The 13543-nt window shown below is 44.2% G+C and overlaps 2 long non-coding RNA genes across 2 annotated transcripts; both read right to left on the bottom strand.

Annotated features, from left to right (window-relative positions):
* Positions 1-4434: 4434 nt before the first annotated feature.
* Positions 4435-6347, bottom strand: LOC122342489. Its single transcript, XR_006250580.1, has 3 exons — positions 6311-6347; positions 5466-5550; positions 4435-4512 (listed from the first exon to the last, which is right to left on the bottom strand). It is a non-coding gene; the product is annotated as an uncharacterized LOC122342489 (long non-coding RNA).
* A 4019-nt stretch (positions 6348-10366) lies between these two features.
* Positions 10367-12631, bottom strand: LOC122342507. Its single transcript, XR_006250586.1, has 3 exons — positions 12513-12631; positions 11717-11801; positions 10367-10929 (listed from the first exon to the last, which is right to left on the bottom strand). It is a non-coding gene; the product is annotated as an uncharacterized LOC122342507 (long non-coding RNA).
* Between the last annotated feature and the right edge of the window lie 912 nt (positions 12632-13543).

Here is a 13543-nt window from a genome sequence, read left to right as displayed (position 1 = left end):
CAGTTCGCTTTACTGCCAGCTGTCGTGTCACAGCCTCATCAGACTCAACGTTGTGTCAAATTCATTTCCTTACTATATTCCCAAGTAACACGTGCGTTCATAAATTATTCAAGTACTCATGTTCCACATTTGTTAAGTGTGCATGAAGGCTTGCGACGGATCACCGGCTCCCTCTTGTGGCCCGTTACGCGAAAATGCAAAGCCGAGGTGGTCGGCCAGAGGACAGAGGTTCATATTTCAAAAGTGTGGTGTTCTTTTTTTTTTTTTTTTTCTTTTCTTTTTTTTTTCTTTCCCCAAGTAAGGAGATCGAGGGGAAAAGAAGAAAGCAATCAATGTAAGGGCAGCTGTCGCATAAAGAAAGGTTAAAACTACTAGTTGAGTCCCAGTTCATGTAGTGATGTGTGCAGTAAGGGTTTGGACAGACAGTATTTACTCATTTCTAAAACCATGTCCTCTGAACTTTCTTTTCACAGAGTCTCCTTCAAATGTCTGGTTTTAATTCATGCTGTTTTTGTAGTTCTTTAAACTTGGCGTGCACAGCTTTTTCAAAGAGTGAAAACTGAACACACAATTGCTTCGTTCATCTCTCTCTCTTTTTCTTTTTTTCCCCTACCTTTTTGCTCAACAGAAAATGATTTTCAGGTGCATGTACTTTAAGGTGCTTTGCACAACTGAGCGTGTGTCAAAGACTGCAACCCCAAAAGACACATCGTGCATAATAAAGAAACAGAGCTCACAACCTTCACCGTTTTTATGTCTTTTTCCATTTAATTTGTGCTTTGAGCAGGCGGTTATTTGAAACATTGCCCGTGGACACTTAATCATGCCTGTAGAACAACAGAATTTAGACTGCTGGTGACCAAATTCGAAACGTTTGCACATTCAAATGATCTCTCATCCGAAAAAAAAAAAAAATAAATAAAATGAAATAAAATAAAATAAAATACAAAAATGAAAAAAAAAGAACACACGCATCGCGCAACCTCGGTAGATTCAGATTGATTTCTCAGTCTAGAGTTAATTTAGTGCCACTGTCCCGTCACTGTGACGCGGAGGTCGCAGCATCCTCCTGTGGTCTCAAAGAGAACTGCAGTAGAATGTCCCACGGCTCTGCGACAGAGAAGATTCAAACGATTCCACAGCTTGTGCATGATGTGCTGCTTTCAGCTGTCCTGGACGAGGTCATAGCATCCCCTGGAAATCACTTGACGCTTGTCTTCTTCCTTTCGCAAAAGACAAAACAGATCCACTTTAATGTACTTCAGTCTGAACACGAAAAAGGAAGGTTGGCATCATTGAAAATGAGTCCTGTAAGACAGAAGAAATGTTCTCAGTTAGAATGTTCTTCGGCGGGATGCATGCACTTCTGTTTATTAAGCGCTTTCTCTTTTTGGTGATGTTGTCCGTCTTTGAAAGCGAAGCAATGTTTCAAAAGCACCCATAGTTGTTGTCTGTCCTAATAAATCAAATAGAGATCACCTGTGATGTTGCAGCTATGTGAACAGACGACAGGCTAAAATGTTCAGAGGGCTGGGTCTATACACACGCACACGCATAGAGCAGCACACCTTGAGCCAAGAGAGCCGTGTGGCTCACAGGTAAGGGCGCTGCCTCGCGGCTCAGCGCTTGTTGGTTCGAACCCAGCCGGCGCTCCTCGAGTAGGCGATTCAGGGGCCGAAGCTTTAACTAGCTTATTGTAACACCGCACAAACAGTGAAATACAAGTTCCAGCGCGTCTCCCTGCCACGAGGTCTGTGGCTCACAGGTAAGAGCGCCTCACGGTCCGGAGGTTGCTGGTTCGGTCTCACTGAGTCGGTCTGAGACAGAAGGGCTAAGTCTTTAACTAGACTACTAGTAGTATTATATCACACAAACAGTGAAATACAAGTTCCAGCACGACCGGAGACAAGAGATCTGTGGCTCACTGGTCAGAGCACTGCCTCACGGGTTCAGAGGTCGCTGGTTCAATCCCAGCCGGATCTCCGCGTTACGTGTGAATGGCGCGCATGGAGTGCGTGTGCTGTGTGAATGAAGGGACGGGGATGGGTCGGGTCCCCGCCACCATGCCCAGCGGGGGTTATGCTTCTTGATTTCAAAAATTGAAATTTGCCTGTATAAAAATTTTGAGCCGCCGTCCCTTCCCCGCCCGTTTAGGTTACCATCATTTGCTTTCTGGAGGAGTGACCCCCCAAAAAGAAAATGATGGCAACCTACATCAACTACACAACACGACACAAGACAAGTCTCACCGTCCTTCAGCACACGTCCTTCATTGCGGTCAATGTCTGTCCTCACGCTCCAGGGCTCTGCTTCTGTTCAACACCTCTCTTACTCTGCAGGGGAAACACAGATGGATAAAGACTTTCATTTCATGTAGCGTGTACTATAAGAGTTTGTTTAAAAAAAAAATAAATAAAATAAATAAATAAAAAATATGGGAAACAAAAATAATACAATTCCATACGTTCTAAGCGGTTAACATAGGGGATACAAGTATTCGCGCAAACGCTACGATGTCGCGCTTTGAATCAAATGATTCAAAAAACGGTCCGGTTCTGACTCAAATGATTCGAATCCCAATACGGGATCCGATTCGAAATCCTGTTCTGAATCAAACGATTCGCGATACGATTCGAATCACTTGGTTCAACTAGTAAGGATCCCCGCCTCTTAAAAAAACAGCCAATGCGGAAGGAGAGGCGGTGCCGTCGTCCACTCCCATTGGCCCGATCGTTAATCAATCACACTGTTTGACAGCACGTAAACACACCCGCTAATCCCGCCTTTCATCGCTCGATCACAAAACATGGTACCGTATTGTTCTTTAAATCACTTTACATGTGTACAGTTGCAAATGTTCTCCGCCTGCCAAGTAGATTTTGATCGTTTGCGTTAAATGTGAGCACTGCGGCAACGATGCATTCTGCTGATAATCTCGCAACTGCATTTATTTCAACACTATCAGCGTGTTTGTGGTCGATTGAGCGATCGACCGACTCTAATAGCCTCAAAGTATCATGTTTCGTTTCGACTAACGTTCGTTGGGTGAACGCAGCGTGTGGTGCTTGTGTTTATGGGAGCTTTCGGTAACTCACATTGACGCGAACTGTTGTGTTTTCTTCCCAGGTTTCTACGTCTTCTGATCAGTCGAGGATTCGACGTCTCTGAAAGGCGCTTCTGCCGCCTTGTGGAGCGGATGAAAAATGCAGTTAAGCTTTACTGCCAGCTGTCGTGTCACAGCCTCATCAGACTCAACGTTGTGTCAAATTCATTTCCTTACTATATTCCCAAGTAACACGTGCGTTCATAAATTATTCAAGTACTCATGTTCCACATTTGTTAAGTGTGCATGAAGGCTTGCGACGGATCACCGGCTCCCTCTTGTGGCCCGTTACGCGAAAATGCAAAGCCGAGGTGGTCGGCCAGAGGACAGAGGTTCATATTTCAAAAGTGTGGTGTTGTTTTTTTTTTTTTCTTTTTTTTTTTTTTTTTCTTTCCCCAAGTAAGGAGATCGAGGGGAAAAGAAGAAAGCAATCAATGTAAGGGCGCTGTCGCATAAAGAAAGGTTAAAACTACTAGTTGAGTCCCAGTTCATGTAGTGATGTGTGCAGTAAGGGTTTGGACAGACAGTATTTACTCATTTCTAAAACCATGTCCTCTGAACTTTCTTTTCACAGAGTCTCCTTCAAATGTCTGGTTTTAATTCATGCTGTTTTTGTAGTTCTTTAAACTTCGGCGTGCACAGCTTTTTTCAAGAGTGAAAACTGAACACACAATTGCTTCGTTCATCTCTCTCTCTTTTTTTCTTTTTTTCCCTACCTTTTTGCTCAACAGAAAATGATTTTCAGGTGCATGTACTTTAAGGTGCTTTGCACAACTGAGCGTGTGTCAAAGACTGCAACCCCAAAAGACACATCGTGCATAATAAAGAAACAGAGCTCACAACCTTCACCGTTTTTATGTCTTTTTCCATTTAATTTGTGCTTTGAGCCGGCGGTTATTTGAAACATTGCCCGTGGACACTTAATCATGCCTGTAGAACAACAGAATTTAGACTGCTGGTGACCAAATTCGAAACGTTTGCACATTCAAATGATCTCTCATCCGAAAAAAAAAAAAAATAAATAAAATGAAATAAAATAAAATAAAATACAAAAATGAAAAAAATAAGAACACGCATACGCAACCTCGGTAGATTCAGATTGATTTCTCAGTCTAGAGTTAATTTAGTGCCACTGTCCCGTCACTGTGACGCGGAGGTCGCAGCATCCTCCTGTGGTCTCAAAGAGAACTGCAGTAGAATGTCCCACGGCTCTGCGACAGAGAAGATTCAAACGATTCCACAGCTTGTGCATGATGTGCTGCTTTCAGCTGTCCTGGACGAGGTCATAGCATCCCCTGAAATCACTTGGCGCTTGTCTTCTTCCTTTCGCAAAAAGACAAAACAGATCCACTTTAATGTACTTCAGTCTGAACACGAAAAAGGAAGGTTGGCATCATTGAAAATGAGTCCTGTAAGACAGAAGAAATGTTCTCAGTTAGAATGTTCTTCGGCGGGATGCATGCACTTCTGTTTATTAAGCGCTTTCTCTTTTTGGTGATGTTGTCCGTCTTTGAAACGAAGCAATGTTTCAAAAGCACCCATAGTTGTTGTCTGTCCTAATAAATCAAATAGAGATCACCTGTGATGTTGCAGCTATGTGAACAGACGACAGGCTAAAATGTTCAGAGGGCTGGGTCTATACACACGCACACGCATAGAGCACACCTTGAGCCAAGAGAGCCGTGTGGCTCACAGGTAAGGGCGCTGCCTCGCGGCTCAGCGCTTGTTGGTTCGAACCCAGCCGGCGCTCCTCGAGTAGACGATTCAGGGGAGCCGAAGCTTTAACTAGCTTATTGTAACACCGCACAAACAGTGAAATACAAGTTCCAGCGCGTCTCCCTGCCACGAGGTCTGTGGCTCACAGGTAAGAGCGCCGCCTCACGGTCCGGAGGTTGCTGGTTCGGTCTCACTGAGTCGGTCTGAGACAGAAGGGCTAAGTCTTTAACTAGACTACTAGTAGTATTATATCACACAAACAGTGAAATACAAGTTCCAGCACGACCGGAGACAAGAGATCTGTGGCTCACTGGTCAGAGCACTGCCTCACGGGTTCAGAGGTCGCTGGTTCAATCCCAGCCGGATCTCCGCGTTACGTGTGAATGGCGCGCATGGAGTGCGTGTGCTGTGTGAATGAAGGGACGGGGATGGGTCGGGTCCCCCCCGAGCCCCGCCACCATGCCCAGCGGGGGTTATGCTTCTTGATTTCAAAAATTGAAATTTGCCTGTATAAAAATTTTGAGCCGCGTCCCTTCCCGCCGTTTTTAGGTTACCATCATTTGCTTTCTGGAGGAGTGACCCCCCAAAAAGAAAATGATGGCAACCTACACATCAACTACACAACACGACACAAGACAAGTCTCACCCGTCCTTCAGCACACGTCCTTCATTGCGGTCAATGTCTGTCCTCACGCTCCAGGGCTCTGCTTCTGTTCAACACCTCTCTTACTCTGCAGGGGAAACACAGATGGATAAAGACTTTCATTTCATGTAGCGTGTACTATAAGAGTTTGTTTCAAAAAAATAAAATAAAATAAATAAATAAAAATATATGGGAAACAAAAATAATACAATTCCATACGTTCTAAGCGGTTAACATAGGGGATACAAGTATTCGCGCAACGCTACGATGTCGCGCTTTGAATCAAATGATTCAAAAAACGGTCCGGTTCTGACTCAAATGATTCGAATCCCAATACGGGATCCGATTCGAAATCCTGTTCTGAATCAAACGATTCGCGATACGATTCGAATCACTTGGTTCAACTAGTAAGGATCCCCGCCCTCTTAAAAAACAGCCAATGCGGAAGGAGAGGCGGTGCCGTCGTCCACTCCCATTGGCCCGATCGTTAATCAATCACACTGTTTGACAGCACGTAAACACACCCGCTAATCCCGCCTTTCATCGCTCGATCACAAAACATGGTACCGTATTGTTCTTTAAATCACTTTACATGTGTACAGTTGCAAATGTTCTCCGCCTGCCAAGTAGATTTTGATCGTTTGCGTTAAATGTGAGCACTGCGGCAACGATGCATTCTGCTGATAATCTCGCAACTGCATTTATTTCAACACTATCAGCGTGTTTGTGGTCGATTGAACGATCGACCGACTCCCCAATAGCCTCAAAGTATCATGTTTCGTTTCGACTAACGTTCGTTGGGTGAGCGGCGTGTGTGCTTGTGTTTATGGGAGCTTTCGGTAACTCACATTGACGCGAACTGTTGTGTTTTCTTCCCAGGTTTCTCGTCTTCTGATCAGTCGGGGTTCGACGTCTCTGAAAGGCGCTTCTGCCGCCTTGTGGAGCGGATGAAAAATGCAGTTCGCTTTTACTGCCAGCTGTCGTGTCACAGCCTCATCAGACTCAACGTTGTGTCAAATTCATTTCCTTACTATATTCCCAAGTAACACGTGCGTTCATAAATTATTCAAGTACTCATGTTCCACATTTGTTAAGTGTGCATGAAGGCTTGCGACGGATCACCGGCTCCCTCTTGTGGCCCGTTACGCGAAAATGCAAAGCCGAGGTGGTCGGCCAGAGGACAGAGGTTCATATTTCAAAAGTGTGGTGTTGTTTTTTTTTTTTTTTTTCTTTTTTTTTTTTTTTTCTTTCCCCAAGTAAGGAGATCGAGGGGAAAAGAAGAAAGCAATCAATGTAAGGGCAGCTGTCGCATAAAGAAAGGTTAAAACTACTAGTTGAGTCCCAGTTCATGTAGTGATGTGTGCAGTAAGGGTTTGGACAGACAGTATTTACTCATTTCTAAAACCATGTCCTCTGAACTTTCTTTTCACAGAGTCTCCTTCAAATGTCTGGTTTTAATTCATGCTGTTTTTGTAGTTCTTTAAACTTGGCGTGCACAGCTTTTTCAAGAGTGAAAACTGAACACACAATTGCTTCGTTCATCTCTCTCTCTTTTTTCTTTTTCCCCCCTACCTTTTTGCTCAACAGAAAATGATTTTCAGGTGCATGTACTTTAAGGTGCTTTGCACAACTGAGCGTGTGTCAAAGACTGCAACCCCAAAAGACACATCGTGCATAATAAAGAAACAGAGCTCACAACCTTCACCGTTTTATGTCTTTTTCCATTTAATTTGTGCTTTGAGCCGGCGGTTATTTGAAACATTGCCCGTGGACACTTAATCATGCCTGTAGAACAACAGAATTTAGACTGCTGGTGACCAAATTGAAAACGTTTGCACATTCAAATGATCTCTCATCCGAAAAAAAAAAAATAAATAAATAAAATGAAATAAAATAAAATAAAATACAAAAATGAAAAAAATAAGAACACGCATACGCAACCTCGGTAGATTCAGATTGATTTCTCAGTCTAGAGTTAATTTAGTGCCACTGTCCCGTCACTGTGGACGCGGAGGTCGCAGCATCCTCCTGTGGTCTCAAAGAGAACTGCAGTAGAATGTCCCACGGCTCTGCGACAGAGAAGATTCAAACGATTCCACAGCTTGTGCATGATGTGTGCTGCTTTCAGCTGTCCTGGACGAGGTCATAGCATCCCCTGAAATCACTTGGCGCTTGTCTTCTTCCTTTCGCAAAAGACAAAACAGATCCACTTTAATGTACTTCAGTCTGAACACAAAAAAAAGGAAGGTTGGCATCATTGAAAATGAGTCCTGTAAGACAGAAGAAATGTTCTCAGTTAGAATGTTCTTGGCGGGATGCATGCACTTCTGTTTATTAAGCGCTTTCTCTTTTTGGTGATGTTGTCCGTCTTTGAAACGAAGCAATGTTTCAAAAGCACCCATAGTTGTTGTCTGTCCTAATAAATCAAATAGAGATCACCTGTGATGTTGCAGCTATGTGAACAGACGACAGGCTAAAATGTTCAGAGGGCTGGGTCTATACACACGCACACGCATAGAGCACACCTTGAGCCAAGAGAGCCGTGTGGCTCACAGGTAAGGGCGCTGCCTCGCGGCTCAGCGCTTGTTGGTTCGAAGCCAGCCGGCGCTCCTCGAGTAGACGATTCAGGGAGCCAAGCTTTAACTAGCTTATTGTAACACCGCACAAACAGTGAAATACAAGTTCCAGCGCGTCTCCCTGCCACGAGGTCTGTGGCTCACAGGTAAGAGCGCCGCCTCACGGTCCGGAGGTTGCTGGTTCGGTCTCACTGAGTCGGTCTGAGACAGAAGGGCTAAGTCTTTAACTAGACTACTAGTAGTATTATATCACACAAACAGTGAAATACAAGTTCCAGCACGACCGGAGACAAAGAGATCTGTGGCTCACTGGTCAGAGCACTGCCTCACGGGTTCAGAGGTCGCTGGTTCAATCCCAGCCGGATCTCCGCGTTACGTGTGAATGGCGCGCATGGAGTGCGTGTGCTGTGTGAATGAAGGGACGGGGATGGGTCGGGTCCCCCCCGAGCCCCGCCACCATGCCCAGCGGGGGTTATGCTTCTTGATTTCAAAAATTGAAATTTGCCTGTATAAAAATTTTGAGCCGCCGTCCCTTCCCCGCCCGTTTAGGTTACCATCATTTGCTTTCTGGAGGAGTGACCCCCCAAAAAGAAAATGATGGCAACCTACACATCAACTACACAACACGACACAAGACAAGTCTCACCGTCCTTCAGCGCCACGTCCTTCATTGCGGTCAATGTCTGTCCTCACGCTCCAGGGCTCTGCTTCTGTTCAACACCTCTCTTACTCTGCAGGGGAAACACAGATGGATAAAGACTTTCATTTCATGTAGCGTGTACTATAAGAGTTTGTTTCAAAAAAAATAAAAATAAAATAAATAAATAAAAAATATGGGAAACAAAAATAATACAATTCCATACGTTCTAAGCGGTTAACATAGGGGATACAAGTATTCGCGCAACGCTACGATGTCGCGCTTTGAATCAAATGATTCAAAAAACGGTCCGGTTCTGACTCAAATGATTCGAATCCCAATACGGGATCCGATTCGAAATCCTGTTCTGAATCAAACGATTCGCGATACGATTCGAATCACTTGGTTCAACTAGTAAGGATCCCCGCCCTCTTAAAAAAACAGCCAATGCGGAAGGAGAGGCGGTGCCGTCGTCCACTCCCATTGGCCCGATGCGTTAATCAATCACACTGTTTGACAGCACGTAAACACACCCGCTAATCCCGCCTTTCATCGCTCGATCACAAAACATGGTACCGTATTGTTCTTTAAATCACTTTACATGTGTACAGTTGCAAATGTTCTCCGCCTGCCAAGTAGATTTTGATCGTTTGCGTTAAATGTGAGCACTGCGGCAACGATGCATTCTGCTGATAATCTCGCAACTGCATTTATTTCAACACTATCAGCGTGTTTGTGGTCGATTGAACGATCGACCGACTCCCCAATAGCCTCAAAGTATCATGTTTCGTTTCGACTAACGTTCGTTGGGTGAACGCGTGTAGTGCTTGTGTTTATGGGAGCTTTCGGTAACTCACATTGACGCGAACTGTTGTGTTTTCTTCCCAGGTTTCTACGTCTTCTGATCAGTCGGGATTCGACGTCTCTGAAAGGCGCTTCTGCCGCCTTGTGGAGCGGATGAAAATGCAGTTCGCTTTACTGCCAGCTGTCGTGTCACAGCCTCATCAGACTCAACGTTGTGTCAAATTCATTTCCTTACTATATTCCCAAGTAACACGTGCGTTCATAAATTATTCAAGTACTCATGTTCCACATTTGTTAAGTGTGCATGAAGGCTTGCGACGGATCACCGGCTCCCTCTTGTGGCCCGTTACGCGAAAATGCAAAGCCGAGGTGGTCGGCCAGAGGACAGAGGTTCATATTTCAAAAGTGTGGTGTTGTTTTGTTTTTTTTTTTCCCCAAGTAAGGAGATCGAGGGGGGAAAAGAAGAAAGCAATCAATGTAAGGGCCGCTGTCGCATAAAGAAAGGTTAAAACTACTAGTTGAGTCCCAGTTCATGTAGTGATGTGTGCAGTAAGGGTTTGGACAGACAGTATTTACTCATTTCTAAAACCATGTCCTCTGAACTTTCTTTTCACAGAGTCTCCTTCAAATGTCTGGTTTTAATTCATGCTGTTTTTGTAGTTCTTTAAACTTCAAGTGCACAGCTTTTTCAAGAGTGAAAACTGAACACACAATTGCTTCTGTTCATCTCTCTCTCTTTTTTTCTTTTTTTCCCCCTACCTTTTTGCTCAACAGAAAATGATTTTCAGGTGCATGTACTTTAAGGTGCTTTGCACAACTGAGCGTGTGTCAAAGACTGCAACCCCAAAAGACACATCGTGCATAATAAAGAAACAGAGCTCACAACCTTCACCGTTTTTATGTCTTTTTCCATTTAATTTGTGCTTTGAGCCGGGCGGTTATTTGAAACATTGCCCGTGGACACTTAATCATGCCTGTAGAACAACAGAATTTAGACTGCTGGTGACCAAATTCGAAACGTTTGCACATTCAAATGATCTCTCATCCGAAAAAAATAAATAAATAAAATGAAATAAAATAAAATAAAATACAAAAATGAAAAAAATAAGAACACGCATACGCAACCTCGGTAGATTCAGATTGATTTCTCAGTCTAGAGTTAATTTAGTGCCACTGTCCCGTCACTGTGACGCGGAGGTCGCAGCATCCTCCTGTGGTCTCAAAGAGAACTGCAGTAGAATGTCCCACGGCTCTGCGACAGAGAAGATTCAAACGATTCCACAGCTTGTGCATGATGTGCTGCTTTCAGCTGTCCTGGACGAGGTCATAGCATCCCCTGGAAATCACTTGACGCTTGTCTTCTTCCTTTCGCAAAAGACAAAACAGATCCACTTTAATGTACTTCAGTCTGAACACGAAAAAGGAAGGTTGGCATCATTGAAAATGAGTCCTGTAAGACAGAAGAAATGTTCTCAGTTAGAATGTTCTTCAAGGGATGCATGCACTTCTGTTTATTAAGCGCTTTCTCTTTTTGGTGATGTTGTCCGTCTTTGAAACGAAGCAATGTTTCAAAAGCACCCATAGTTGTTGTCTGTCCTAATAAATCAAATAGAGATCACCTGTGATGTTGCAGCTATGTGAACAGACGACAGGCTAAAATGTTCAGAGGGCTGGGTCTATACACACGCACACGCATAGAGCACACCTTGAGCCAAGAGAGCCGTGTGGCTCACAGGTAAGGGCGCTGCCTCGCGGCTCAGCGCTTGTTGGTTCGAACCCAGCCGGCGCTCCTCGAGTAGACGATTCAGGGGAGCCGAAGCTTTAACTAGCTTATTGTAACACCGCACAAACAGTGAAATACAAGTTCCAGCACGACCGGAGACAAGAGATCTGTGGCTCACTGGTCAGAGCACTGCCTCACGGGTTCAGAGGTCGCTGGTTCAATCCCAGCCGGATCTCCGCGTTACGTGTGAATGGCACGCATGGAGTGCGTGTGCTGTGTGAATGAAGGGACGGGGATGGGTCGGGTCCCCCCCGAGCCCCGCCACCATGCCCAGCGGGGGTTATGCTTCTTGATTTCAAAAATTGAAATTTGCCTGTATAAAAATTTTGAGCCGCCGTCCCTTCCCCGCCCGTTTAGGTTACCATCATTTGCTTTCTGGAGGAGTGACCCCCCAAAAAGAAAATGATGGCAACCTACACATCAACTACACAACACGACACAAGACAAGTCTCACCCGTCCTTCAGCACACGTCCTTCATTGCGGTCAATGTCTGTCCTCACGCTCCAGGGCTCTGCTTCTGTTCAACACCTCTCTTACTCTGCAGGGGAAACACAGATGGATAAAGACTTTCATTTCATGTAGCGTGTACTATAAGAGTTTGTTTCAAAAAAAATAAAAATAAAATAAATAAATAAAAAATATGGGAAACAAAAATAATACAATTCCATACGTTCTAAGCGGTTAACATAGGGGATACAAGTATTCGCGCAACGCTACGATGTCGCGCTTTGAATCAAATGATTCAAAAAACGGTCCGGTTCTGACTCAAATGATTCGCGATACGATTCGAATCACTTGGTTCAACTAGTAACGATCCCCGCCCTCTTAAAAAAACAGCCAATGCGGAAGGAGAGGCGGTGCCGTCGTCCACTCCCATTGGCCCGATGCGTTAATCAATCACACTGTTTGACAGCACGTAAACACACCCGCTAATCCCGCCTTTCATCGCTCATCACAAAACATGGTACCGTATTGTTCTTTAAATCACTTTACATGTGTACAGTTGCAAATGTTCTCCGCCTGCCAAGTAGATTTTGATCGTTTGCGTTAAATGTGAGTACTGCGGCAACGATGCATTCTGCTGATAATCTCGCAACTGCATTTATTTCAACACTATCAGCGTGTTTGTGGTCGATTGAACGATCGACCGACTCCCCAATAGCCTCAAAGTATCATGTTTCGTTTCGACTAACGTTCGTTGGGTGAACGCGTGTAGTGCTTGTGTTTATGGGAGCTTTCGGTAACTCACATTGACGCGAACTGTTGTGTTTTCTTCCCAGGTTTCTACGTCTTCTGATCAGTCGGGGATTCGACGTCTCTGAAAGGCGCTTCTGCCGCCTTGTGGAGCGGATGAAAAATGCAGTTCGCTTTACTGCCAGCTGTCGTGTCACAGCCTCATCAGACTCAACGTTGTGTCAAATTCATTTCCTTACTATATTCCCAAGTAACACGTGCGTTCATAAATTATTCAAGTACTCATGTTCCACATTTGTTAAGTGTGCATGAAGGCTTGCGACGGATCACCGGCTCCCTCTTGTGGCCCGTTACGCGAAAATGCAAAGCCGAGGTGGTCGGCCAGAGGACAGAGGTTCATATTTCAAAAGTGTGGTGTTGTTTTTTTTTTTTTTTTTCTTTTTTTTTTTTTTTTTTCCCCCAAGTAAGGAGATCGAGGGGGGAAAAGAAGAAAGCAATCAATGTAAGGGCCGCTGTCGCATAAAGAAAGGTTAAAACTACTAGTTGAGTCCCAGTTCATGTAGTGATGTGTGCAGTAAGGGTTTGGACAGACAGTATTTACTCATTTCTAAAACCATGTCCTCTGAACTTTCTTTTCACAGAGTCTCATTCAAATGTCTGGTTTTAATTCATGCTGTTTTTGTAGTTCTTTAAACTTCGACGTGCACAGCTTTTTTCAAGAGTGAAAACTGAACACAGAATTGTTTAATTGAGTCAGAATTTAGACTAAATTTTGCTGTATAAAAATTTTGATCCACCGTCCCTTCCCCAACCTTTTAGGTTACCATCATTTGCTTTCTAGAGGGGTCACCCTCCAAAATAAAATGATAGTAACCTATATGACATATCACAAGTTAAATTTAAAGTTTTACCTGTCTTTGAGCAGATGTCCATCCACGTGTCTCAGAGCTCTGTGTGATCCAAACACATCCATCTTCTGTAGGGGAACACATAAATAAACCTACATTAATACATATAGTATATCTAAAAACATTACAATGTAAAACTTAGTGTAAATAAGTGGTGACTATAAGGAGGGCAGTAAAT

Source organism: Puntigrus tetrazona, chromosome 4 (assembly GCF_018831695.1).
Source record: "Puntigrus tetrazona isolate hp1 chromosome 4, ASM1883169v1, whole genome shotgun sequence".
Lineage (NCBI taxonomy): Eukaryota > Metazoa > Chordata > Actinopteri > Cypriniformes > Cyprinidae > Puntigrus > Puntigrus tetrazona.
Note: the sequence above shows the minus strand (reverse complement) of the source record. Positions and strands in the feature narration are given on the sequence as shown.